General features: G+C 49.8%; 1 long non-coding RNA gene across 1 annotated transcript; it reads right to left on the minus strand.

Moving 5' to 3' along the window:
• Positions 1–2,495: 2,495 nt before the first annotated feature.
• On the minus strand, positions 2,496–4,194 carry LOC138987867 (uncharacterized). Its single transcript, XR_011464145.1, has 3 exons — positions 4,052–4,194; positions 3,623–3,794; positions 2,496–3,410 (listed from the first exon to the last, which is right to left on the minus strand). It is a non-coding gene; the product is annotated as an uncharacterized lncRNA (long non-coding RNA).
• Between the last annotated feature and the right edge of the window lie 714 nt (positions 4,195–4,908).

Below are 4,908 nucleotides of genomic sequence, written 5' to 3' on the forward strand. Positions count from 1 at the left end.
CTATTCTTGGAGCTCTATGGCTCACCATGTGAACTTTGGTTTTAACCCTTCATTTGTCCTGTTATATTGATGGACTTGGAGGACAAAATCATGTTTGTTTTCCAGTCCCAGCTTCCATCACCACGCTGGACACACAGTAGGAACTTGAGAATTGGCTTGAAAGAGATGTGTATGTGGATGAGGGATGGTTGTCTTCTCCAAATGATGTGGAGTACCCACCGACTCATCCTTGCCACAAGCCCTGGGATGCTGACAATTGTCATGTAGTCTCTAGATCGCATGGACTGCAGCCCGCCAGGCTCCTCTGTCCATGGGATTCTCCAGGCAGGAATACTGGAGTGGGTTGCCATTTCCTTCTCCAGGGGATCTTCCTGACTTAATCTGTGCTTCTTTCTGTCCCCTGAGTATATATTCTTTATGTGCACCCCTAAAATCCAGATCCTAACTCCTTAGATGTCAGGGGCCTTGTCTAGTAATAAATCAGTAGTTTTAAAAATAGATGGTAATGTTAACACAACTGGAATTTTAAAAACAAAGAACTCAGTAGGGGAAAGTAAACCCTCTTGAACTTAAATACCCACACACAGACACATCCTCAGAGCTCCCCAAGGCCCTGTCAAGTCTTAGGGTACAAGATCTGGTCCCCAAGTCTGAATGCTTCTTCTGGGACAGGCCCACAGACTGTCCCTAGTTGAGTCTCTGGGAACTTTTCAAGACTCTGGGGAAAGAGCCAGCCCCTGTGTACTGAGGGTCCACCCCAAGGCAGAAGCCTCCCACTCCTGCCGGGCAAGGCCAACAGCCCTTCAGGGAGACTGAGGAGAGGAAAGGGTCCCTCTGGCTGGAGGAGAGGGGGTGCTCTGCGGAGGAAGGGTGGTTTGTGGGACCCCCCCCAGGGAGACAGTAAGGGTGACAAGCCCAGAGCATGCTGACAAAGAGGGGGGCAGCTGTGAATACAGGCTGGATGGGCAGAGCTGGGCTGGGGAGAACCGTGGGCACTTTAGGGTGATTCTCTTTCAAAAAAGTTTCTGGAGTCTGGAGCAGGCGACTGCCCCGGGAAGGATTCAAGCGAAGGATCTTGCGGGGAGCTGAGCAGATCCTTGGAGGAGAGACACAGGACGACATGCCAGGGCTCATCCCCACCACCCACTCTGGCAGGGGCCCCATTAAACACTGAGAGCTCTTTGGGGTGGGTGCTGCTGCTTCATGGCCCCCGCCAGCTGCCAGCAGAGTCTCTTTCTGACCCTTGTTCACCCGGACACCATGTGTACTAAGGCGAGCTGGAGACCTTTCGCCTGTGTTACTAGGCACCTTAATAGGCAGTTCTTAGCTGCACCGTGGACCAGACAAGGTGATGCTGGAACTACGCTCTTAACACAAGGCATTTAAGATCGTCTGGTTTCTTCCCAGCCAAGCAGACATAATTGCATCATAATGGGCATCTCATTTTAAACATTAAATGGAGATGATGAACTTTGGGTGCCCCCACTTCAGGATGATGTGGGGATGGAACAGGAAAAATCCTCAGGTCCCACAGGCCCAAAGCCTCTGGGTTCCAAACACCTAAAACATCTCTAAAATCCACAACCTCAAAGCCTCAGAGTTGCTCCTCCACTGTGCTTTATAACCTCCTCCCCTTCCTTTACCAAGCTTTTCCTGTCACAGGCCACAGCTCCAGGGGAAGGGGAGAGTGCCCGCATCCCCAGCTCTGGGGTGAAGCATCGCTCCCTGTGTCCTTGATGCCGCTGAGGGTGAATGCGATCTGGGATCACGGGTAGGGCTGGCCCTTGGGCTCATCAGCAAGCTTGGTGTGTGGAGGTTTTGTCTGTCTCAGTTAACCCATCTGAGACTTGGAAGAAGTTGAAATTTAGGGTGAATCCAATGGGTCAGAAAGATGGAGGTCCACAGCAGGGCAACGAATACACAGAACATAGACGTGTACATACACATAAACACACACACACACACATGCTCACGCACCATCCATCACTTGTGTGCCTTATGGGATTTAAAAGAGAAGCAGAATGAAAGACTCAGTTGCTTTCTCAACAACGTGGATGTGTCTCACAAAGGAACTCTGGAGCAAGTGAAGGCAGATACCAAAGACAACAGGTTCTATCTGATGCAACTGAGGCTAAGTCCCAAACAGGCCGAAGGAACCCACGCTATGAGAAATAAGTGGGGTCATAACCAGCGCCTCTGACATTCTCTGGGAGGGCATGAAGGCAGCCGCAAGGGGTTGCTGGAGATATTCTGCCTTGACATCAGAATCAAGGCTGGTAACCTGAAGGTGTGCACCTTGTAAAAATTGAGTTCATTTATAAAGTGGGCACATCAGACTCAGAACATATAAATTAAGTATAGACATAAAGGCATTTATTACATTACAGCTTACATGTATATCTTGTGTGCATGCTCAGTCACTCAATCGTGGCCGACTCTGCAACCCCATGGGCTATAACCCACCAGGCTTATAACAAATCAGTTATCAAGCCATGAAAAGACATGAGAAACCTCAAAAGTATATTGTTAAAGTGAAAGAAGCCAATCTGAAAAGGATACACAATATGATTTTGTCTATATGGACGTTCTGGAAAAGGCAAAACTACAGAGATGGTTGAAAGATTGGTAGTTGCCAGTGACCAAGGCAGGAATAAATAGGAAGAACACAGGGGCTTGTTAGGGCAGTGAAACTATTTTGTTTGATACTGTGATGGTAGAAATAGGTCATTACACATATAGAACCCATAGAATGAACAACAGGAAGAGGGAACCTTACTGTAAACTGTGTGTTAGTTAGGAAGGTATCAATACTGGCTCATCAATTATAAGAAACGCACCACGGTAAGTTAAGATGTTAATAATTGGGGAAACTGGAGGAGGAGTGGTGGGGTATATGAGAATTTTTGTACTTTCCCCTCAATTTTTCTGTAAGCTTGAAATTGCTCAAAAACATCTGGGAATTTTTAAAAGATTGTAGTTAAAACAGAAATAAACTCACAGACATAGAAAACAAACTTATGGTTACAAAAAGGGGGAAAAGGGTCAGGGATAAATTAGGGGTTTGGGATAAGCAGATACACACTATTACATACGATACATTGATAGACTCAATAAAATAAACAACAAGGAGCTGTTATAGAGCACAGGGAATTATATTCAATATTTTGTAATAACAGGGAGGAACCTGAAAAAGAATCGGCTCAGTTCAGTTGCTCAGTCGTGTCCATCTCTTTGCAAACCCATGGACTGCAGCACGCCAGGCTTCCCTGTCCTTCACCAACTCCCGGAGCTTGCTCAAATTCACGTCCATTGAGTCAGTGATGCCATCCAACCATCTCATGCTCTGTCATCCCCTTCTCCTCCTGCCTTCAATCTTTCCCAGCATCCGGGTCTTTTCCAATGAGTCAGTTCTTCACATCAGGTGGCCAAAAAGAATAGGTATATATGATATCAGTGAATCACTTTGCTATACACCTGAAACACTGTAAATCAAATATACTTCAATTTTTTTAAAGCAGTTGCATCACTTGAGATAGTGCTTAAGCTTTCAAGACCTTCATTTCAGGTTCCTTAACCTATGGAATGAGGGGTTTCCCAGGTGGCACAGTGGTAAAGAACCCACCTGTCAGAGCAGGAGATGTGGGTTTGATCCCCAGATAGGGAAAATCCCTTGGAGGAGGAAATGGCCACCCGCTCCAGTATTCTTGCCTGGAAAATTCCATGGAAAGAGGAGCCTGGAGGGTTATAGTCCCTGGGGTCACAAAAGAGTCAGCCACGACTGAGCAGGCAGGCACCTGTGAAATGAGAGAGTTTGACAAGGTCAGTCTCAGAGTCCCTGTAGGAGGGTGCCTATAAAGGTGGACAGACCAGCTCCCCACCATCCACCATCCCTCTCCCAAAGGCATGCGTGTTACAGGCAGCCCAGGATCAGCGCGCTCACTCAGGTGGTTGGAGACCCAGTGCCTGGGCCGTATGGGCTTCCAGGACAGGGATGTTCAGGGCAGAACCAGAGGGGACCCAGGGCCCTGGGCTGCTGGAGGTGGAGGGTCACCTTCACTGCATGAATCAGGAGGCAGGAAGAGCTTCAGAGCGTCCTTAAGGTCCCTGGAGGGCGCTGAGGGGCTCTGCTGGAGGCGGGCAGCTTTCACAGAGCAACAGCCCCAAGAGACTTCCGTCCTGAAGAGCAGGCAGGAACCCTCTGTCTACACAGGACGCAAGGCGGAAGGGGCAGAGGTTTGGCACAAAGTGGGCAGCAGGGCCGACGTCACAGCTGCAGGAGCAGTGGGCCTGGGAGGCCCCTGGGGGTTCCGTGGAGAAGCCTGGGGGCCCCCACACCCACCTGCAAACCCAGACTCAGCCAGCCCTGGTCAGAGTCTCTCTTCCCCCCTCCAGGAGCAGGTCACGCCACACCGAAACCGGGCTCCTTCAGATTCAGGATCTCCAACCTCAGCTCAGAGATTTCTTTTTCGTTTCTCAGTTTCCTTGACCCCTTTCTCCACAGCAGATTTTTCAAACTTGTGCTGAACCTCCTGCAAGCTGTCTCCCCACCTCCCACATTCAGGGGGGCCCTCCTCCGCCTCACCTGCAGCCCCGCCCACTCCTTCCTCCTTCCTCTCCTCACGCTGGAAGCCAGGGCCCCACTGGTCTCACAGGCATTCTTCCATCCCTGCCCTGATTCTGCTCTCTCCAGGATCTTCACCATGAATGTGTTCCCTCCCTGTCCATTTCTCCTTTGGCCCCCTTCCCCGGGACCTTTCGCTGGTTGACTCCCTTCCTTGATCACCCATCAGGTGGGCTTCTCTCTGATGACCGCTCTCCCTATACCCTCTCTAAGTGATGCCAGCAGCTTCCCAGGTCTCACTGAGGGGGATGCTCTGGATGCCAGGATGTGAGTACCTAAGGCCATGT

Source organism: Bos mutus, chromosome 5, assembly GCF_027580195.1.
Source record: "Bos mutus isolate GX-2022 chromosome 5, NWIPB_WYAK_1.1, whole genome shotgun sequence".
NCBI classification, from domain to species: Eukaryota; Metazoa; Chordata; class Mammalia; order Artiodactyla; family Bovidae; genus Bos; species Bos mutus.